The sequence below is a fragment of the Cyanistes caeruleus genome, chromosome 14 (assembly GCF_971803275.1).
Source record: "Cyanistes caeruleus chromosome 14, bCyaCae1.hap1.1, whole genome shotgun sequence".
Lineage (NCBI taxonomy): Eukaryota > Metazoa > Chordata > Aves > Passeriformes > Paridae > Cyanistes > Cyanistes caeruleus.
In genome coordinates, this window is record NC_141714.1 from 18,447,612 (window position 1) to 18,472,114 (window position 24,503).

Consider the following 24,503-nt stretch of genomic DNA (forward strand, 5'->3'; position numbering starts at 1 on the left):
GTTTTGTCACAAAACAAAATGAATTTTCCTGGCAACAATGATTTGGAAGATTCAAATCACAAATTTGACTTCCAAGGAGACATTTTATCCTGCCATCAACTCCTCACCCATTTCCCTGACTCAGGGGCCGAGCCTAGAAGAGCAGTGTGTAATCTGGAATAGATCAATAAGCATTGTCCTCGTTATTAATAGCAGGAATTAGTGTTTTTGTGGGCATGAGGGCAATGTAAGGATGCCTCCACTCAGCTCTCAGCATCCAGAGCTTCACCCTCCATCAGATGTGACTGAAGCCAGAATCAGGCCCCACACTCCAGCACTGTTGTTTTTAAAGTTATGCAACAACACCAATTTTACAGTGCATGGTAAAGGTCAACAGATAAAATATTTGGAACTTTTACTCATGAATATATTTAATTTGCTCCTGCGAGTGATTTCGATTACATTTCACAAAATACATAGCTGCTCCTCGTTTTGCAATTAAAGATTTCTAATAATGCAGTCGAAGCTTCTTAATCATTGTTCATTCTAGCATAAAGCAAAGCTTGCTGTGTTTAAAGAGAACCAAGTCATCTTAACAGCATCCCTTTTTTGTTCCTTTTTATTTTATGAGATTAGAATACTTAATAACCTTTGCCATATCTGGCTGCAGTGAAAGTGTGAAGAAGAGTAAAACTCACACAGTGGATTATATGGCTGAGACAAAACTCAGCTCTGTAATTAGGTTTGGTTCTGTTGCTTAGGTTTGCAGAAAAAGTCAAAATTAATGGTTCTTTGCCTCAGATTCCCCTGCAGAGTCACATATAATAATTAAGCATGCTTAGAGACAGGCATATCATATGAATATTTGCCAAAACCGTTGATTTTTTTTATTCCTTGTTAAAACCCCATCATTTTTGAGGAAAATAAATAGAAATACTCAGTGCCTAAACAGTCATCCTTTTAAATGCCAATAATAAAGACACTAAAATACTCTTGGAACACTCACAGACCCTGACACTTATTCTTACAGAATGTCTCACATCCTTAAAGTCCAGAGCTGCTCTGCAGAACCATCCTGGGACTGACCAGAGAGGATTCACAGGCCCCCCTCAAATCCCAAAAACTGAGCACAGAGTTCTTTTCAACAGAAGCTTCATTTTCATTAGAAAAGAAAAATGTGTTCAGGCAAGTTGATGGAGAAATGAACCAATTTGAATGTATTGAAGTTCCTCGCCGTGCTACAGTGCTTTTTAAATGGTGTCTAAACAGTTGGTCACAGATTTATTTATGTTTCCATGTAAAGAAAGAAAATATTGTCATTTCCTATATGGGAAACAGTTTCCCTAATTATTTGGCTCCTTCTTCTACTACATAAACAGCAATTTGTACCCCTCTCCTTCAACTGGCTGCAATTAACAGCTACATTGCAATAAGCAGATTATGTTAATTAAAAACTCAAAACTATGTAAACAATGGGAAAGCTGACTAGCCATTTTCTATTTTTGCCAACTGGGAGGAACACAAGAGAAATTAGTACCAAGCTTAATTTTGCTGTTTATAATTCAACTTATTTGTAACAAATTACGGCATTTTAAAAGTATTTTTAAACAATTAACTGTATATATCCAAACTGTTTGCACCACATCTCGCTCGACAAGTTTGCATCTTTACAAACTGGGGGGAAAAAAGAGAGTAAAAATAAATCTAACAAGGTGTTTGGGGAACAGATTTGCACACATCATCACCAAAGTGGAATATTAAATACAAGTTTCCTACCATGCCTGAGTCACGCTCTCAAAAAGTCATAGCTAAGGACAAAAGTGTAACTTAGTTCTGCTTCTTCGGCAAAAATGTGAATAAACTCCAGGAATAAACAGTACCCAGCTGACAACAATACTGTGTTGCCACAGCTTCTCAGGGTTTTGGGTTTGCCCTTCCCTTTCCAGGATTGTTTAGGGAGAGTGGGAGTCCAGGGTGGAACTGTTAAATATTTGTGTTTCCAGTGCTCCCTTCTGACCGTGGAGCTGTGATCAGTGGGAAACCCTTGGACTCTGTCCAGGAGCTGGGCTTTGGTGATCCTCGTGGATCCCTTCCAGCTCAGGATGCTCTGGGATGCCTCTCCTTACCCCACATGAGGGGATGCCACCACCAGGGGAAACAGAAGATGAGATTTATTGACTGGGAACTTGTCCTGGACCAGACTTAGGGGAAAAAGGAACAGAAAAGAGCACGGTATCCCTGCTTCAGTTTTATCCAGAAATACTCCAAGGACATGAGGGAGGCAGCTCATTCCTTTTCCCTGGTTTGCATGGCTCGATTGCCCACAAGGAGGAGAGCACCAGGGTGGGGAATGGCTCCAGCTGAGATGCTGGGCTGTGTCCAGGGGGGTTTTCAAACACTGTGTAGAAAAGACGACAGCACATGGAAAAATTGGGACCAGTCTTCCAAAGTGGCCAATATAAAAACACCAGCTCAATGCATGGTTTCAATTACAGCCCTGAACCAAAGTGCTGTAGGAAATGGGAATGGTCTCAGAGGATGTGAAAGTTGCTGATGGATGCATTATTCACAGCTCCTTAGGAGGCCACGCTCGGTGCACAGCACACAACAGCAGCAGGGGAAGCTCGAGGAGGGCAGGCATTTAGAAGCACTCTCCAAATCGTTAGGATCCGCACCTCCCATCCTCCAGTAGTTTACAGAGAGGGAGAGTTCCAGGGAGCTTCATGTATATTATGTTAGAAAAGACATTTCCTCTGTTTTAAGGGCAGCTCTGATTTCCCATCTCTGCTCCCCGCAGCGCTCACGGCCGGTGGGAGGGCTGCTCGGAATAAAAGTGCAGTTGATCATTTCACTTCTTGTATTTCCACTCTTTTCCTTTTGGAGACGTGAACTTTAAATGAGCTGCTGTAAAAGCTTCTTGGGGTCAAAATAGAGGAAATCACATCCACCACAGAGACAGGCACTGCAAAATACCCTAATATGACCATTATGTGCAACTCAGCAGTCTTTTTCTTGTTGGTAGGGTTTCAATACAAGCTTAGCATCAAGCCAGGCTGTCAACACCAATGAAATCTATTTCTGTGACATTGAAAGAGCTCTTGACAAAAGTCAATCAGTTTGGGGAATGTGTTTTGTTGTTTTTTGAGGTTGTTTTTTTTTTTAATAGCACCAGGAAACAAGGCAGGGGAAGAGCTGGATTTTAACAGAATTGTTGCTTTCTCTTAGTTTCAAGGAGGTGAGGAATATGTACTAAGTAAACCCATTTATTCTACAAGCAGCACAATGTAGTATTTGATGGTAACAGCTGCATTTCAGTCTGACCATTTTCTCAGAGTCTTATTTCGAGTTAACCCTTTTGCCAAGTCTTTTATTCTGAAATTATTGGAAGGGTTTAGATCTTGTTTTGACTCTGTTTCTGGGTCAACACAGAGCAACCCTCAGGCTCCAGGGTTAAACAACTTTAGTTTTCATACTATAGAAGGAAGATCTAATCCAGATCCTGCCTCTGAGTCCAGGACTCAAGGCCACAGCTCTTCTCAAACTCAGTAAGAATTCACTTTCTAAAGTCTCTTCACCTCAGAATAGGATGATGATGATGATGATGAAAATTAGGATACTATTCTTCTTCTTCTTCTTCTTCTTCTTCTTCTTCTTCTTCTTCTTCTTCTTCTTCTTCTTCTTCTTCTTATTATTATTATTATTATTATTATTATTATTATTATTATCATTATCATTATCATCATCATTATCATTATCATTATCATTATCATTATCATTATCATTATTATTATCATTATCATTATCATTATTATTATTATCATTATTAATCTGTATAAAGCCAAATGGTGGACCATGGGAATCTTGCTGTATCAGGCAATGGCTGTGATGGGAATTTTTCTTTTCTTATTGAAACAGAGCATAGAGAATTATAGTAAAGCAACTTAAAAGGGATTTCAGAGTGAGGCACATCAAAGTTAGTGACAAAATAACGCTGTCCATATTTCCTTGTCTCTGTGCATGGGAGTTATTGCTGTATTAAATCATCCATCATCATCATCCATCATTTAAATATTAAATCCATATTAAATCATCATCCATTGTTTTTCCTTTTGGTCCCCTGACTCAATACCTGGAGTAAGAATCCCACTCAGCTGCTCCTGCCCAGCCCCCTGAGACACCCTCAGAGCAATGGAATTCCAGAAGCTCCTCCAGGAACTTTTTCCCATTCATGGGAAAGATTTTTCTGTTTTTAAGATTTGGGGGCAAGAAGGGCTGGCAGAGAGCCACAAACATCACTGCCATTCCCTGCCCCAGCAGGGGTGAGGAGGAAATCCAGGGAGAGCTCACCTGCAGTGTCACAGCCCTGAGTGACCAGAGCTCTGAGCTGACAAGGACATAAACTCTTGTAAGTGAAGTGTGTTATTGATTTCTATGCTGCTACAGTGCAGAGATCAGGGGAAGTTCAAGGCTGTACACTGTCGTTAAATTCCTCTCAGATTAGGGGAAAAAAAAATCTAATTACTTTCATTGAGGTACACAAAATGAAAAATCTATTTTAGTACTTTGAATTTAAAATTGATCAATTCCTTTGTGCCATTTACCTCTTGAACCAATGGAGGCTTTGATACATTGTGTAAAGAACAATTATATTTTAGAATAAATTAAAAGCAAACATGTTGTTTGCAAAACTGAACCACAGATGTTCTCTTCTTGTGGGTACTTTAAAATAAATAAAATCAAGATCATGACTCAAAAAGATGCATGAGACAAAAATGATTATTTAAAATACTCTGATTACTTTTAATACAGATGACCCAGGAGTGATTCACCCTCAGAGGAATCATCCCTCATTTAATTTTAGTAATTTTCAGACTGAATCCAAGGCTCTTTGCAGCCCCAGGAAGGTCTGAATGGTCTGATGGTTCATTTTTGTTCTGCTCATTGGTATTAGTATTTCATCCACCACTTGCCTTATAATCAATGCTTTAAAAAAATATGCATTCTAAGAGGTACATAGAAATGAATTCATTCCACTTGATTTTCAGAGTCTTGGGCCCATTTAAAATAATCTCATCTGTTTGATACAAATAAGACTTGTTTAGCCCTTCCCTTCCCCCAGTTTGATTCAGCTTTTCCCCATTGTTGTGGCAGATCTTTCAGAATGTGTTTGATCAGAAATCCTTTCTGCCTGGTGTCCTGTGCCAGTGATTGACAAGAGTCCTTTGTGAGCAAGCATTTAAGTAATGATGTAGGGACTCGTTATGGAGCTGCTGTGTCAAGAAGAGAAATGAACAATAAATTAGAATAAAATGGAATTGCATTTGAAACTTGGCTGGAGGATTTTGCATTTGTGAGGACAAAGGACATTTGACAATCTGAGTCATCTTGCAGCTTTGCCTGTAGCAACTGTCAAATTAGTTCTTAATGCTACAGGGAAAGGGATTGAGTCACAGCATTGCTTAAAGTTAAGAGGCTCATCAGTAAATCACTGGCAATATTAACAATTATGAGCTAGGCATTAATATGGCAAAACCGCTCTGAATATTATGCTTACAACAGAAAGCCAAGAGGTGAACATAATTTTGCTTCCAGATCCCTGTGCCTTCTCCCAGTAGCTACAGCTTTAAATTGGGGTAGGCAGAGCAAAAAGGAGTGAATTGATTCGAGATTTTCCAGTCTCCGTGTCCTCACAGCTGTGTCACGAGAAGAAAATCAAGCGCTAAATCTGGATTTAGCAAAGTATAAAAGTGAGGTGAGGAAGAGAAGTGCTCACCTGCATATAAATTCAAGGTTTGTCTGCCATCCCTAAACTGGCACTCAGCAGGATCCTGCAGTGCCCCTCCCTCCTCCCAGGCACCTCTGGCTCCATCCCTTCCCTGGAAGAGGTGCCCAGATGCCAGAGTGGCTGCACTGCCACCAAAACCCAGCCCTGAGAACTGGGGGAGATCATGGCTGTGCTGGGGATGGGGAAGGGCTGAGTCACATCCACCAATTCCAGTCCACTCTACCAGAAAAACTTCAGTTTTCTGTTATTTGTTTTAGAGAGCGATGTTGTCTCTCCAATTTCCTCACACACACGAGGAACTCTCAGAGTGTTACACTATTCTGATGCCAGAGACCTTTAAGTTGTTTCACAAAGCTCAGTTCCTTTGGAGGATTTGGGTCAGAGGGTGCCCTGGTGCTAGAAAGGCTCACAGAGAATCACTGCATTTGAGCTGTTTTGAAAAATACAGTATATTTCCAGGCCAGCACTTTCACCATCATTTCATGCATCATTTTATAGAGTGGCTTTCAATGAAAAAAAAAAAAAAAAGAAGAATAAAAAGCACACCCGTGTTTTATTTGTAAGATTGAAGATAAAACTCAACTGCTCTGTATGATCATCAGCGAAATTTCACCCCTTTGAAAACCCCCGTGGGTCTGGCTCAATGTGCTCCACCATACCGTAAGGAATCCATTGTGCCAGCGCTCTCCACCACTTTTCAAAGGCACAACCACACAATTCCACCATTTTCCAGCATGAAAGGGGTCAGAGGGGAAGAGAATTAGAGATGTTGTGGGAATGGCCTGAGCTAGAATGGCATTGACAGCCGATAATGACGCTCCAGGACACCTTCCCTCGCGCGGGTCTCTCCCGCAGCAGGCTCTGCCCTTTTTAGTGCTTGCACACTCTAATGAAGTCCCGTTGCACTGACAAAAGAAAGATGATGAGTACATTCACCACCTGAGGAGTCTCTTAAAAGTGACACCAGAGAAAGAAATTTCCCGAGCTCGGCAAACACCGCACTAATGAAACTTTGAGTGGGATTGGTTGGTGGAAATTCATCAAAAAGAATAAAAAAAAAAACCTACCCTGAAAGCCAGAACCATAAAAACTCACAAAGTAAGAAATTAATTATTACAGAAACTCCACTGAGGCATATTTTTACAGGATTATTTCATGTACCCCAGCTCCTATATTGAGCAGAGGCATCTTTCTACTCACCAAACTCTGCCTGGCACACAAAAATATCATCAAAGGGATTTTCTGATAAGGCTTTTGTTCATTTGTTTTGGTTTTGTTTTTTTCTTGGGTTTTTTTGTTTGTTTCTCCTTTTTTGTTGTGAGAATATTTATCTACTTGTAGCAAAATTCTAGCAAGGTCTGATAAAGTAGGTCATTGCATAGAAAACAATTTCCTTCTCTACGAAAAGACAAATAGGTGTAAGACACTGATTTCTGAATACCAACATCCATGCTCAAAACCACCTGCCACCTAACTCCTGTATGGGCAAAGACCTCAAATTCAAGCTGTAGCCAGGAATTTTATCTTTTTTGCTTTCTTTTCCAAAAGAATCCCAAAGAACTCAGGTGGTGCTGGTAACTCAACTTGCAAGAGCTGACAAGGACATAAAAACCGAACTCCAGACGTGTGTAAACTAAATATCAGAAACAACACTGAGACAAATCCCTAGAGAAAGAGAAGTGTGGATGTAATATTCTCAACATCTCCCTTTTTTAAGTGTTTGCAAGTGGAAGATTCCCTTTTCCTTGGACTTTTTGAAGTGGATTAAAAAGCAAGGACCCTTCTGCAGACAAAAACAGGTTAAGCACCCAAGAGGAGCTCAGAAGAAAAACCAACTAAAACAAATAATAAAAGAAATCAAAACAGAAAAAGAGTAATTAAAATAATTTGTTTCTCTTGTACTAAGAGCCCTGAGGAAAGGAATCAAGCTTTATACCCTAGCTTGATGTAGGGCCTTTTCTCTTTCCAGGGAAAATATCAATGAAAAACATCCTGAGGGGAAAAAAAGAAAAAAGGATGATCTGAGTTTAATGAAGGTTGACAATGACTATTATTGATGTCCTTATCCCAAATGACAAGAGGTTTAGGAGACTTTTATAACATATTGACACTGTACTGGTTCAAATGCTCTTTTTTTTCTTTTTCCTTTTTTTTTTTCCTCTTTTTTTTTTTAAAGTTAATGTACTGTCTGCTTCAGGGGTTGAGTTGGAAATCTTGATGTGCAGAATGACATTTGTCACCCTTTGTTCCCCAGCTCAGAGCGCTTTCTTCCCGTTAGAGATCTCTCAAACTGAGTAGCAGCTGCATTAACACAAATTATTCTCTGCCCAACAATTTGAATTTCAAGATGAAAAACAAAGGCAAATCTCAAGTGGAAGAAGAATATTTCAAAACATAGTTTTTCCCTGCCCTCCTCCTACCTACACTTTTACAGGAATGTGAATTCAGATGCCAGGATTGAAGAAAAATGTGAAGTAGGGTATTTCTATGCCTACATGATGGAGAGTGCAAAATGATATAAAACATTCTTCAAAACACACCATCAATTTATGTTGTACAAATTAAACATTTATAAACACTTATAAGGAAGATAAGAAATCGGGGAAAACCAGACATTTTCATCTGCAGGCACTGAGTGTGTCCTCAAGAGGTCATCTCACAAAAAGTCATCTAAAAAAATTGATTCAGATGAAATCCCCACACTCTGCCCCTGCAATCCTCTCCAAAAAACCAAACAAGTATGTGTCTGTTCCTTGTGAAATACTTGCCATGCGTAAAAAACTAAACTATAACTTTCACTCCCTCTGAAATTTTGTGTTTTCTGACATCAGATTTATTAAAACCACTTTGAAATGTCTTTAGCTTCTCCAGATGTCAAGCCTTTAAACAAAACGCTCAAAACACAATATCGCCCTTTTTTATCTGCAACTTGACACATTGCAAATGTTTGCTTGAAAAGAGAATAATCACACAATTCCTGAAGCTTAAATATAAGCCAGGCAAACCTGAAGTTTATTTGTACACCAGGTACCACAATCCCCATGTGCAGTGTAACATATTCATGAGTCATTAGGAGTATGTGAAAGTAGAAGCTCTCTGACTCATTAGTATTAAAGCCTGGAAAATGAGATTTTATTAAACAAATTTATCTTTGCATAAACTAAATTCTGCCTCTGCACTGCCTATGACAGGCAGCTTCAATCATCTTTAAGACACAAAGTTCTCCCTGGTTCTATTTTTCATTTTAATAGCAAAACTGTTGCTACAAAAGAAAGAAACTCTAATCAAGAAAAGAAATAAAAGAGTGTAATAGAGATTTTTTGACTTTACTGTATAATTTTGGTCAATACCAATTCCAACACTTGTATAGAAGACCAGAATATTACTGTTTATTTTAAAGTGAAGGCTCATTAAGATAAAAATGTGCAGATCAGAAACTGTCTGCATCATAAAACATTGACCAAGTTAAATACCTGTACACCTCAGGTTGGATACCTTGAATAAATAATTCCTTTCCACGTGAAAAGTTCTTTAGATATTTTCTTTGAAGTAGGATAGGGCTCAAAATGTGTCTGAGAATCTCGTGGCAGGGCTACAACTTGGGAAACAGCTGTAAAAAAACCCACTCTACTTATCTGAGATGAACACCACTTTAAAAAAGCAACCCCAGTCATTTGTTCTGTTGAACTTAGAACCTGGTGTTGAGTTCCCAGTGCCTGCTTGTCCCAAGGTGAGATTTCCCAGCAATTCCCTCTCCTGTTCCTGCTGGCTGGGTTGGCTGCAGAGATTCCTTTAGAAAACCAAAGAGCAGGAAAAATGTGTGAACTGACTTCAGGGAGCAAAGACCACTCCAGAACCTTTAGATAATCCAAATAAATTCCACTAATTCAAACAAAACCTGCAAAACAAATTTTCTTCGCTCTCACAGAGCACCATGACTAAACTTTCACAAAAAGAAGCGTCCCTCAAATGAGGGAGAGAAGAGGGGCAGGGCAAGGAAACAAAATTGGCCTGGCAATAAATCTGTCTATTAATTTAGTACTTAATATATCCCAGCTTGACTTTAGGTTGTAAAAAGGTTTTCATTGATCTTTGTCTATTACACTTCACCTAGGTTTTAAAGAGTGGTGCTATACCTATTTCCCAGCAAATTTGTGCCGTGTTATGGAGTGACTGTCCACTTCAGCATCTTGATACCAAGTTTACTGCATGCTTAGGCAAGTAATCAAAAAAACCCAATTGTCTGATGCAGTTCTTTATTTCCACTAAAGCTTTACAGAAATTGCAGTCAGTGTGGAAGTAGCCAAGAGTTATGAACTGTCAACATGCTGATAGGAAAATAAACAATGTAAAAGTGAAGCCAGCATTTGAGTCTCACAGCATGGTACAGTGCTGTAACATTTTAAATCATAAGCCAAATGATTGTTATTATAGAGATAGAGAATGTCATGCTTACAGAAAAATTGTGCATGTTAAAAATGACTGCCATTAAAAAGATAAGTCTCACAGGGGGAAGGGACCTCAAGCCAGTAAACAGACAAAATGCATTACAGAAAAAAACAAAACAAAACAAAACCCACCAAAAAACAGAAAAAGGAAGTCTTGTCTAATTATCAGATTCAGCTATCATTTATAGTACTCTTTATTAGCAGGCAAAGGCTGGAAAAGACAGATACAAGGGCAGTACATGCAATAATTTATTTATTTTAAAGCAACAGAATCCCAGTTACATTTGATAGCATGGCATCTAAAATAGAGATCCTGAGCCTTTGCAGGCAAATCTTTGGCCTTGGTAAGTAGTTTGCACATAAACATTATTATATAATTGTCAAAATAAATAAAAAGAAAGCTAAGGCTGACCCATAGAAACCTGGAGAATCATTTTCCTCCCGCATTAACACAGAGGTGTGCTCCTCATCACAAAAGAAAACTGCACAACCATCCTGCCTGTTACACCCAGAGCAAACCATGGGGAAAGGAATCTCTTGTAACCCATCAGTTATCAAAGAACCATTCCAGGTTACTGTCCAGAAGTCCAGAAACAGGAGACTCCCTTCGTGGGACAAAATCCAAGCTTACTTTTTAGTGCTCTCCCAGCACATTTAAGAAAAAAAAAGTCAACAAACAAAATCTACTAGTTTTGTGGTTTTTTTCAATTATTACTGATAGAGAATCTACAATTTTTTAGAATTTTTTTCCCTGTAGTGGCACGTAACATGAGAAAAAGGTGTTGTGGAGCATCTGCTGTGTACAGTGCATTGCAAGTCTCACTGTTCTTGTGATCATTACCTCCTTACAGCCACAAATATGAATTTAGACACACCCAAGGCCATAAGTTCTGATCTGGCTTTTAAACACACATTTCTTGCTCTACTGTGCTATCAAACATTCTTGAGGACACTCTACCCGGCGTTTTAAACTTTCTCAGAATGGAAATCTCAGTTTGCACATTTCCAGCTTTGTTTCCAGCAGAGCTGATGCTCAGACTGAGTTTGTTGTCCTTACACGATGACTTTTTGGAATTTCCAAGGTGCCACAATAGCAATAATCTGTGCTGAAACAGGCAAGCACTGCTGGAACAGAAACCTGTGTGACAGAACAGCTCCTCCCTCCTTACCTGCACATCCCCCTTGCACTCAGCCATCCATGGCCTCTCATTCCCAATTTCCATTCTGGAAACATCCAGCCCTGCTCCTCCCGAGCCCTGACATCACCCCAAGCTGCTGTTCCTCCCCAGAGGATGAGGAGAGCAGCAGCAATCGCCCCTGCCAGTGTTGCACAAATTCCTGTCGCTGTTTCTGCGCCCCTGGGCGAGCCCCCAGCCAGCAGAACCACACACCCCACTGCTGTCACTACCACAGCCACAGGAGAATGAAAAACTGGAATTTTTCTATTAGGTTCTCTCTCCCTCATCGAAGGAGGGAGCACATCCTGCCCCCTGGGCGTTCAGACAGGCTCACCGCTGATTGCCCATTCAAATTGGAGTGGGTTATCCGCAGGAGCTGCAGCCTGCTCCCAGAATAAGGCTGCAGGGTGGAGAGGATTGTGTAAAAAAAGTGTTCTTCATTCCTGGGAGAAGAAGTTTCTTGACTTCTAGCTATTTCAAAGACTCATTATTTACTGGCACTGAAATCCACTTGGAAACTAATACGTGAGAGAAATGTTCAGTATAGAGCAGGAGTTGAAGGGCAAAAATCATCTTTGTAAGTTATTCTCAAGGCAATCACTTCATATCTCATTTCATTATGCAGCATATTTTTCAGGTATTCATTTTGAGTGTATTTTTTAAAAGAAAACATCGAGCTCACTATATTTTAAGACTCCTAAAATACCATTATGCATTTGAAGGATTTTATGCTCAAGGCCAGTAGTTCCTCATCTCTGTTACATGTGAAACTAGATGAGAAAATGAGATTATCACTCTCAAAGCCCTTTAGGAGAAAACTGAGTTAACGTGACAATTCAAGTTCATGGAAGAAGATACTTGTGCAAAGTGTGCATGACTTATAAATTCATTTAACATTGACTTTGCAATTAAGTTTGCTTCCTTCCTCACAGAGAGTGCAGCAAGCTTGGGAATGTCGTGGGTAAATGAAGTAGCAATGAAGGAGGCTGAACTCATGCACTACTTTTTAACTACCACTTGGATAAATGTGTTTTTCCAAAGGTGTCCATGCATTCCAGAAGTCCTTATCACAAAGATACGACTAACATAAAAATAAAAATACAATACAGCTGGGATTTTAATTTTCAGAGGGAAAATGGCAACAGCAGAAGGAAAGGAGAAGAAAAACTGCCCCAGTCTGGTTAGGGAGAGGTAAATATCCAGCTCAGTTTGTTATTACTGTATCCTGGAGGGCAATTTCTATAACTCTGGTGGCATTTCAGGGATGGTATATAATGCATTTAACAATGCTAATATGTTAATGCAATTTCATTTGTTCATTGCTGAAATGCCCTCTGAAAGACTCGTGATAGAAGTACGAGGATGGATGTGGATGAAGTGTGAATAGAAATGTGGATGTGGAAGCACCAGAGAGCAGCAGAATAGACAAGAAAATAATGTCCTATACTGATAACAGAGGAAATTATAGCCAGCAATAAAATGAAGAATGTGATTCCTCTGCCAACACCAGAAATCCTGCGCTGACACAACCACAGACAAGAACTCCTCAGAGATGGGATGGGAAACAGGAATCAGTAGCTGATGTCTTTTGTCCTGAGCAAAAACAGTTCCTTTACAGATTCTGTCAACAAATCCCAGCTTCAGCTGGTGCAACTGGTCACACAAGTAGAAAAAGCAGAGCCTTGAACTTTCAGTGGCAAAGAAATGGTTGCAGGAGGAAGAGAAGTGATTTAAGTGTCATGACTTCCCCAGCATGGGAAAGTCCTTTGGCTTCCTTCCTATGGCTTTTGCTGAGAATTGGCCTTCTCAAAAGTTGTCATGAAACTACTTATGCAGGATAAATGGATAAAATTAGGACAAAGTGATGATTTTCATGCAGTATTAAGCTTATTTTTGCCTTCATGTGGTGCCCTTATGTTTATATACCTAGATTATAAATCATATTTAGGTGAGAAGACACATTTGTGCAAGCCCCAGCCACTTTCAGCTGAGGTGAAATCCCCACACTTTGAAAGAGCTTCCAGAAATAAGTAACAATAGAAAAAGCAATAGAAAGAAAATCAGTCCAAGAGCAACAATCTCTTGAAATAAGCAGAAATATGTTTGGAGATCCTTGAGAGGAAAAGGTGCTTAGATGTCTGCAGAGTCCAAAACCACAGAGCCAAGAGGGCTGAGATGGAGTTTGGGGGATTTTACACCTCCAGCCACTCCATGGCTCATCCAGTCACTGACACAGCACTGAAAATCTGCTGTGGTCCAAAAATCCACTGATTATAACATATACAGATGTGGCTGGATTGTTAAATGAGCTCAGTGCTTTAATTTCTGGAGTAAATAGGAAGGAAGAAATATTTTTGATCTTGACTTTGTTTACCAAATTAGTTTATAAAGTCTTTTCCCCTAATTTTTTCACTATGACTGATCAAGGTATGATGTAAGAAATAAGAATTATTGATGATGTAAAGATCCTGCTGTTCAATTAAAATAGGGCAATGAATAATTAGGAAGCAGCAGAGAGGGAAGAACATTCTGATGAGCAACCCTTCTCAAGAGTCACAACTAGCAAATCCCAAAGACAGTAAATTCTGCAGTGACAAATTCCAGCTGCATCTAAACAAACCCTTTTTGCCATGCTACAAGTGTTTAAAGACAGTTTGCAATACTGAGACTGGAAGGGTTCATCACAATCCTCTGGAAATACAGCATTTAAACTCATTTTTTTCATGTTTGGAAGCTTCCTACTCTTCATAATGTAATTGTAGCTTAATTGCATGCAGCATCTCAGTTAAAGAGTGTGCAAAAAGTGTAAAGCTTTGCCATCTGGTCACTACAACACTGCTGACAGAGAATATCACCACAAGGCACCAAAGGTTTTGCCAGAATTCAGATTAATGGAAGTTTAATAACTTTCCTTTGCAGCAGTCACTTTGTATCAAAATATTAAATTTCTATTTTGCATTTATAATGTGCCTTTGAATCAGAGGAATTAAAAAAATAAATAAATTATATAAAGAGATAATTTCCTTCATTATTGAAATAAATTCTTCTTTGGGTAATGAGGGATCGAAGAGTGTATTGAGAAATCAAGAACATTATTTTGTTCAAACGTAAATCTTTCTAAGTCTAGCAAGATGCAGGGATTTTGATTTCCAGAGAGACCCAAGCCAGGCTGTTTAGTAGGAGAGAGAATATTTGGTATTTTGGGTGTCTAGCCATGAGCAGCACAAACAGAAGTGCTCACAGCAAGCTCTGTCCAGAGCCTGATCCAGGGAAGCATTCCCCGAGGGTGCAGCAGCTCGAAAGTCCTGCCTGTTGCACTTTTAGCTCCATTTCTGAGCTCTGGGGTTAACTTAGTCTTAACACAGCACAGATTAACTTAAGTGCTCTGCACTAATGGGATCACAATGCTGGAAACTCTGACCTTGCCCTCCCTGACCCTTGAAGCATCCTCAGACTGTAACTGTCTTTGAAAGCCTTTAGCAAGCATTACTAATTATAACTCCCTTTTTCTAGGTTTAAAAGCAGTGAAACATGGCTTTTAGCCTGACTGAGGCAATGTTGGAAGTCTCAAGAAGAGATCTCTCATTTCTCAAGCCCCAGAACTTTTGATAAATATAGAACTTTGCTATCTTGGAATGATACAAGAGAACTTCCCGTTACTAGATTAGATATTCAAGGCTCACACAGAAAATTATTGACTTCAGGTATAACTTTATCTTATTAAAGCATTACAAAAGACAGAAATAACAATTGATGAACATGGGCATCACTGCCTCAATATGCAGTTTCTGAAAACCTTATTAGGTTTCAAACTTAGGCTGTCAACTGCAAAGACCGCAGATACAACTAAAAAACTTTCACCACAGAAATAAATTCCCAGGCACACCTTCCTAGTATGTGTGTATGTAGAAACACACACACAAATATATCTCTATTTCTATCTATTAATATCAGAAAAATCCTCCCTCACAGCAGAGCCCCTCCCCTGCCCCTAAACTGTACAATTTAATGTTTCAGCAGCTTTATTAGTGAAACTATAGGGGCTATTCATCCACAAACATAACTGACATTAAACAGAGCAGCCCTTTTCCATCTGTTGTCTTGTCCCAAAATAATGAAGGAGCACAGTGACCTCACAGCAGAGGCTGAGGGGCTCTGACACAAACTTGAGCCACGTCTTCCTGACCAAATCCAACACTGCAGCCACTCATCTGCCTCACCACACGCTAAACTTTCACTTCAGAGTGATCACACACATAAATCTGTGCCTCCTACACGCCTTGCACTCCTCAGCAGCCTCGCTGAAAGGATTTATCTCCAAGTCCAACTGCCCAGGGACAAATGCATTTCTGTTCAGTGAAGGGGTCTGACCCACCCTGCAGGGAAGAAGTGCTACCAGCATGTGCAACAACAGACCCAAAATCTCCTAACATTTCATTAAAAACAAATTTGATTGTCTAGTGGATTGAAGGCTACTTGGGATGGGGAGATACGTGTTCCCTCCTGAAAAGGCTGTGTGGTGGGAAGTGGGGCTGTACTTATAGGAATGAGAATACAAGGCTGAATTTCTCACACATTTTGCTTAGAAGTCATGTTGGTGCACTCTCTCTCCCCCTCCACCCCCATCCCCCTGCCTTTCCCTCGTATCTTTTCTCCAGCAAAGATTTAATTATTTAATGCCAAGTGCAATAACATCAGGAGCAACCAAGAGCATTCTTCCATAGAATACTCCATAGCACACTAATTAGGACTCTTCTGAGAGGTTTAACAATCCCTGTAGGCAGAGGGGGGAGCTGGATCTGATCTAATCCCAGTGACTGCCCTCATTTCTGTGCTGCTGCAAAGGGGAGCAGAAGCTTCCATGGCCTCCTTTGGTGGGAATGGTGCTGCCCATGCCTCACTCCAGCTCTGGCTGGGGCACTTGTTCAGCTCCAAGGGGCTGGTTAGTGTCCTTCTGATTGGGAACGGCGATAAAGAACGACACGGACTCTCAAGGGAGTCACAACAGGAGAATCTCTCTAGTTTATTGCTCTAGGCTTGTCTTATAGACAGATATGTGGAAAGTACAGAAAGGAAACTCTTATTGGTTAGTAAAGTGCTATATCACCATCATTGGTCAGTGGGGCTCAGCACCCCCCTGACTCTATCCTGCAAGGAAAACAAGAGGACAGACAAACAGCACCTGGCCGTTGTTTTCTGTCTCTGAGGATTGTTTTGAAATCCTCCCATGAATTTCACAGGCCAGCTTCTCAGGCAGGACTGATAGGCCATGGGCCTGCAGTTTCTGCAGCTCTCTGCAGCCTGCTCCAAAGCTAGCATCCATAGGTTAGGGCTGAGTGGAACCTCTGTGCCTCTTGTTATTCCTTGGGTAGGTTCCACGGCCTTTGATCCCAGCTCTTCCTCCCTGGAAAAGGAAACTTGTGTACCCAGGTCAGAGCAGTGAATTCCACCAGGAGCAGGCTGGTGTGTGGGGCTCTCTGACTCTGTCTCTCTCTCTGGCTGGATGGAGGAGGTACAGTTTGCAATCAGAGGAGGAAGCCACGTGGAGAACACATTTTTATTTATGGCAGAGCACAGAGTCAGAGGCTGGCCTGGCTTGGAACAAGATAATCTTTGTTTAAAGATTATCTTGTTCCAATCCCCTGCCATGGGCAGCTACAGCCTCCACTTTCCCAAGCTGTTCCAAGCTCTGTCCAGCCTGGCCTTGGGCACTTCCAGGGATCCAGGGGCTGCTCTGGGCACCTGTGCCAGGGCCTCACCTCCCTCCCAGGAGGACTTTTTTGGACTTTTTAATGTGGGTTCCTTCCCAATAATATCCCATCTAAGCTGCCTGCTATCAGCCCCTTCTGTCTCTCCACACCTTTGTCCAAAGTCTCTGTCCAGCTCTCTTGGAGCCCCTGCAGGCTCCAGAGGATGCTCTGAGGTCTCTTGGAGCCCTCTCCTCTCCAGTTTTGAGCTTCTGACCTCACCACGATGCCATCATCACACTTCAGGCAGTCTGAGTGGGATTTTGCAGTGCTTGAGAGAAGCATAAACAAACCAGAGTTCCAGCTCTGGTCTGAACATTGTGTCTGATTGCAATGAAATGTGTTACTTGAGCCATTGGCTTTAAGTGACATAAACCAAAGGCACGAAAACATTTCTGAAGTGCTGATAATGCTCAGTTACCTCTCACCTTATTTCAGATCACTGATGTTTGTAATATTTCTGCTCTTCCTTATGTTCCTCAGTATTGCCATTGAAAATTCAGCCATAATTAGCTACCATGAAAACTAAGAGCAGTAAATAAGGACTGTTTATTATTAAAGCATGAAAGAGTTTCAAATTGCAATGCTTATTGAAATCAACATAAATCTTTTCCCCCCTCCCAATTAATCTAATCTTAGAAGATCTTTCCATTAAAAAAGAAAGTTGCAATATGAGTATTATTATACTCATATATGAGTGAGTGCTATCTCACACTATACAGTTGATCTTTAAACCAGACCAAATGTGAAATTTTCAACATATTTTAAAGTTGTTGCTCTTTATTTTTACCAATTAATGACTCTTTTGAACTTCACCTCATGATACTTATTAGCCTTCTTAAATATACTGGAGGTGATACATTCTTCATTTATGTCACTCATTAATCACTGCTCAATAACTGCTGTCAGGAAGCTGCTGCCTTTGATGTCTCATTGTTCAGCGCCTTCTTTCTTGTTGGTAGTTAATCAAACGCTTCCCTGCTGTGGTCAAAGCACAGCTTGAGAGCAGTTCCAGAGGTGATCCAGCATTAAAACATGGAGCTGATTGGAAAGGTCCAGTTTTTTTTTATATATCATGCCCAAGTGAAAGCTTTCATTTTGCAGTCCATGGCAAATGAGGCATTGTTGTCCTGCTCTTGTGACTGGGAAAACAGAGCTGAGTTCTGCCATCTAACTGAAGCACGCTGTAATGACTGACTAATTAGCTGCAGTTATGAAATGAACTGCAAAGTTTCCACTGTCAATCACGGTGAAATAATGTTTCTTCTTATTTTTTCTTTTTTTTTCTTTTTTTTTTTTTGTTTTAAGAGTGGAATTAAAATAATTGTCGAAATGTATTAAAGCTTCAGGGGGTGGTAAGTCTAATGAAAGCATCCAACAGAGAAAAATATCTGTCCTGGGATAAAATGAACATTTTCATTTCTAGTGTTCAAGCCAGATTTAGACTGAAAATATTCAGGAAGAGATTCTGCAAAAGCAAGTGTGGGCAAACTGAAAACAAGGGAAATAGCAACTTAGAGGAGAGTGAAAGACAGGAATGAAATGGGACCAGGAACAATCATTGAAAAGGAAATTAAAAAGAAATTAAAAACAGATTATTTGGAAATAATGTATGCTTTTATAGTAGTTTGGCACAGTCTAAAAATAAATCCTCAGTGTTTGGAGTCTTTGCAAAGATGATAAAATATTTCTGTTTCTCTTTTCAGAGATCTAACACTGATAACAGGACATGCCAAACAGTTGCTGCTGTTCAGCTGAAGAGATCTCTCAGATTAATATATACTGCCATCATCTTCCACTTGTGAGTGAATCCGTAAGTTTATGTAAGACTAAAGTAAAGAAAAATAAAAGTACAGAAAATAAACATGTTGTGCTTTTTAGAAAGAAGGTATTACACTGCCTAATCATTTAATAAATAAAATGGTATTTAGCAAGTGGTACCTAAGAAGAAGTTGAGGCATTTTTAGCCAGTTAAGATCTTCTGCTATTCCCTGAGCTCCTCTCCTGTGTAAAATCTTGTCACAATCACCAATTGCTGGAACACTCAAATTAGTAAGACAAGAACTTGAGTAGGAAAGGGGGTTGAAAGTAAGTGATCATTAAGGTCCCTTCCAAAGCATTCTAAGATTCTGTGATGCGTGATTTTAAATAAAACATTGTAAAAGTCTCTTTGTAGTAGGGACCTCACAACCCAGACATGGCACAGATAATGACAAACCCCATCTGTACAGCTTTGAGATCTCTGTGTTGTTTCATTTTGCTAGAGCTTTCATGAGAACATAGACCTATAATTAAAATAAGAACTTGGTGGACTGTTTAGAGTCTAACTTTCACTTTGTTACCTGCTATTTCTCATTTTTCTCTCGTTTGAAACTGAACAGAAAAGATTATGCTTTAGCCCGCAGGCACTTTCTTTAGATTTCTTTTTTTTCAAATGACTGAGGGAACAAAATATTTCCCTTTCTCTAGACACTGGCATTCCACCTGACTCAAATCCCCGTGACCTCAAGCACAATTTTCCCCTGTTCAGGACTGGATACAAAAGCACTGAGTTAATCCATGGTCTGTTCACTGCGGGCACAATGTGCCTCTTGGTGTGCCTTGTGATCTTCAGAAGGGCAGAGTAAGAACCTCGAGAGAATCTGAGGGCTGTAAGTGCCTGATGCACCAATGGCAGGCACTGACCTGCTCAAAATGCTGGGGATAATTTCCCCAGGCTCCCAAGCAGTGACACATCTCCCCTGGAACCTGCAGCGCTGCAAACATTCCCTGCCCAGCAGGGCCTGGGCTTCACTGACCTGCTCAGGGCTTGTGGACATGATTCTCTGAACCTGAGACAATATTCAAGCTCTCAGTCGCTGACCATTCCCAATGGAGAGCCTTGGGAACCATTCTTGCTCCAAGATTATTTGTGTAAATAAAAGATCTCTTCGCAAAAACAAGACACAGAAGTTCTGAGAGTGTTTTCTCTCTTATCCCACCAGAGGGATGAGAGAGGTGTTGTCCCTTCTACCCATCAGGGTGACCTGTTCAGAGAAGCTTTTAAAAAGGTTAACAAAACTCCACAATAAAGGCTTTTGACCTCATGAAAGTGGCTGCAGTGTAGATAATTTCTGGGGACCCTCGCTCAGTACTTTGTGTCCTCACAGGGTATCACACTCAGGTTCTGTGATATCACTGCTTGGGTTTGTGATATCAGTGCTTGGTTTGTGATATCCACCTCAGGTTCTGTGATATCCACCTCAGGTTCTGTGATATCCATCTCAAGTTCTGTGATATCACTGCTCTGGTTTGTGATATCACTGCTCTGGTTTGTGATATCACTGCTCAGGTTCTGTGATATCCACCTCAGGTTCTGTGATATTCATCTCAGGTTCTGTGATATCACTGCTCTGGTTTGTGATATCACTGCTCAGGTTCTGTGATATCACTGCTGGCAGCTTAGCAAAGTCCAGAAGAAATCAGGACATCACGATCCTGACTCCATGTGATGAACATCTGAGGAATGTTTCAGTGGCCATTTGGAAAGAGGAGGGAGCCAAAACCAAGGATTTTAGTGAGATTTAAGTTCAAGCAGCTGATTCTTTTTCTTTCCTGGGCACCAAATCTTTGGTGCTGTATCACTGCCTCCAGTGAAGATCCCGAATATTTTGCAGGAATATCACAACAAATGACTAAGATTCTGTGCAGCTGTTTAATGCATCAACCCTCAGTCCAATGAAACTGCAGCAGGATGAATTTGGACTCTTATACTTTGGGGACTATGATGGGTTTTGCTCCAGATGCAAAATGACAGACTGCTGATGGCTCTTTACATATATTTTGCAGACTGAGTTAATCATAAATAATTATGTCAAATAAAGCAAATTCCCCATAGCCTTTCCAAGGAGGAAACTCTGAGAACATGAAAAAAAAATCAGACAACTACAAAGTATAGAAAAGAACTAACTCAGAGGTGCTTCTTTCTTTTTTTTTAATTGAGTTGATTTGAGAGAAAAATAATAATAAGAATAAGAATAAGGAGAAAAATAATAAGAAGAAAGGTGGCTCCTGAAGCTTTTCAATAGGTTTTCACCAAGGTGTCCAAATTTTAGGATTTTTTGCATTCTGAGCCAAGTGCAAGAAAAAAAAAAAATGCCCTTCTCAATGCCCACACTGTGGAATCAAGAGGATTCTTTTAAGTTAATCTAGTACAGCAGTGAGTCTATTCATATTAGGAATAATTTATTTTCTATCTGCTTTCAGGAAATATAATCCAACTGGGAGAAAGAATTTGACTCAGATTGCATTATTTTTGACCTAACAAATCAGGAAAAGTTCTCTACTCTCTCATAACCAGTATTTTAATGTATAATTATATGAAGATTGAAAACCCCTTTTTCTCACTTTTAAGCTGTAGGTGACAGCTGCTTTTCAGGACACAGGCTGTCCTGGTGTGTTGTCACAGTCTGTAAGATGTCTTCAGTATCTCTTTGTCTCTCTTTTCTTAAGCTTTTTTGTCTTCCTGTGATTTTTCTTCCCCTTTTCCTTATTCTCTTTTTCATTGTTCCTTATTCTTCCACATTTCCCCGTGGGCTTCCAGCTGACTCTCTCCTTGGATTCCATTCTCCTCTCTGCTTTGTCTGCAACGATTTCCATTTTTAAATGGAGCTGTCCTTATTAGCTGCCTTCCCTGCTCCAGACTGATTTTCCTGTGCTTTGCCTGTTTGACAATCCAGTCACACCCCCAGGGTTGAGCTGCAGCTCAGTTTTACACAGATTTTTACACAGAGTTTTACACAGAGCTCTTCATCCCCCAGCAGAACTTCCCTTCTGACCCCCTCACAGACCAGCAGCCCTGCCTGCCACATGCCCTGACAGCACAGCCAGCAAATTTGGCATAAACCCCACTTATTCAATCTGTATTTTAGGAAATCTCTCTGCATGCCAGCCCCTTCTCCAGGGAGAAACTGCTTTTCATTTCTGGAGCATTACCTGAACTACAGCCATCCTGCCCCACTCCCAGGAATGGAGAATGTCTCTCATCCTTTACTCCTTATTGGGAAATCAATACCTTAAAATATCCAAACCCACATTTGTTTTACTAGTTTGGTCTATTTTACTCATCACACTCCTTCTCCTCACCATTTTCTTATTATATTTTATATTTTTCCCGCATTCATCAGTTCTTAGAGTTGCCTCTTATTGATAGGAAGAGAGGAAAACTTCCCTGCAAGCTGGACTGGCTCCATAATTCCAAAATTTTCCATGCACAGCCTCCAAATCCCCCTCTGCAGTTGATATTCGCTGCTTGTCTCAAACAGGAAACTACAGAAGAGATCACATCATCAAGAAGAAATCAAATTAAATGGAAAAGGCGCTTTTGACATTAATGGTACCTGGAAAACATCAAACTTAGAAATATAGGCTCCTGAGATTCTCATGGAGAGTTAATGAAAGAAAGGTTGATCCAGAGGAAAACCTGGATCATCACCAGGAATTTGGCCTTCCCTAAGTACACAAGATGGATTGTGCTTATTGTGGGAATTTCTGTGGTTCTGAGGGGGCTGAGTGTCTGTGGGTTTTTTTATATAATCACCTTCCCAGTGACTGTGAATGAAGTTTGGAAGTTGGCCTAAATCTGGGAAGTTTAAATATGTTCCAGCTACAGTCGGACTCCATTACCTTGGAAGTCTTTTCCAACCTTAATGATTCCAGGATTCTGTCCAGGGATACCCCAGCTGAGTGATTTGTTCTGTTTCTTGAGGGAAAACTCTGGCAAAGTCCAGTACTGATGGTTACTTATTAAAGAACTTCCCCTCAGTATTCCCTTTACCATAGGAGTAGGAAGTGCTTAGAGTGACTACAAAACTGACTTTAAATTAATCATATAACAAGATGTAGTTTCATGGGGGCACACACAAAATGTTAGACCCAAAAACATATAAAAACATAAAAAATAAAGATATAAAAACATAACCTGCGTAAGTAAAAATACAATTTATAAAAAGCCACTGCATGTGTGTGTCTCTTCATACAAATCTAAGAGTAGGTACAGGTACTTAGGTTGAATAAAACTTATTGACAGATATAAAATCTGACTCTAGCAGAAGAGCAGTGTGCTGCAAAAGGCAGTATTTCAGCATTATGAGGGACTTTTACCCATTCTTTTTTATCAGCTGTTTCTAACTTGAACAAAAAGTGTTATCCATCATCTTGACTCAGAACCCAAAAGCACAGTTTTCACAATATTTCCAATGAGAGGAGACATACCCAATTTTATCTGGAACTGGCACAGTTACCTCCCTAAACCTGTACCAGAAATTGTGAGCTGAACTGAAGATGGAGGTAAATAATCCAGATATTAATGCTGTGCTTTTCCATCAGGTGATTGCTCTTGCCATGGCAGGCAAGACAAGGAACCTGAGCAAGATCAGGGTTTATTTCATCCAAGAATGATTCTTTCCCAAAGAAAAAATGCTTCTAGCTGGGAAGTTTCTAACAGGTCCCACCTAAACAGGGCTAGCTTTAGAAAAACCCTTGCCTTTCTATGCAAAACAGCACTGACCATTTGAAAATTCCTTACTCTTTAAACATGACCAGACTTAGATCAGGTTTGAAATTCCTTGCAAGAAGAAAAATGTTTATTGAATGAACAGGACCATTTTTTTAAGCAATGTGTATAACTGAATTGTTAGACTTTAGGGTTTAATTAATGGCAAAACTCATCTAGATGAGGAAAAGAAAATCAAGATAAGTTATAAAAGACTCTTATTATTTATACAGTTCCTATTTTTCCTCAATTAACTATCACATTAATGTGGGGTATATCATGTTTAAGTTAACACAACAGTACAGTTTAGATCTGTGCAATTGTTAATCCAGTTATTTTATGTGAGGAAAAAAATGTTTTTAATGCAACAGAGACAGCTCTTCATTCCTTCCATGCTAATCTAACACTTGTTTTGAGACTTCCTCTCCAAGTGATTTTCAGTTAAAAAGGAGATGTTTTTGGTTATATTTCCATGGGAAACACCACAATTTTCCTTCATCCCCTTTGCCTCTCCAGGCTTTCCCCACAGGTGTGCAGGAAGATATCTAAAGCCCTGCAAGGATACAAACAGAGGTGGCTGAACTGCATTCCAGATTTGTGGGTTTTGAAATGCAAATTGGCAGCAACAGTTGTCCAAGGCTGTCACACAATCGAGAACTCCCAGCTCCTCTGCTCCTGAAATACAGCAAGATGCAAGCAAGGACCAGCCAACCCTAATCAAGAAGAATGTTTCTGTAATTAGATAGGATTGTTTGTTAGCCCAAGAAATTAGAGGCAGCTCTTAACAGCACAAAAAAATAACAGAGTTTATTGCCTCTGTAGTAATTTTTTTCT

General features: G+C 40.1%; 1 long non-coding RNA gene across 1 annotated transcript; it reads left to right on the forward strand.

Annotated features, from left to right (window-relative positions):
• Window positions 1-16,996: 16,996 nt before the first annotated feature.
• Window positions 16,997-21,406, forward strand: LOC111928549 (uncharacterized). The gene is made up of 2 exons (XR_002864176.2): window positions 16,997-20,693; window positions 20,794-21,406. It is a non-coding gene; the product is annotated as an uncharacterized LOC111928549 (long non-coding RNA).
• Window positions 21,407-24,503: the final 3,097 nt, after the last annotated feature.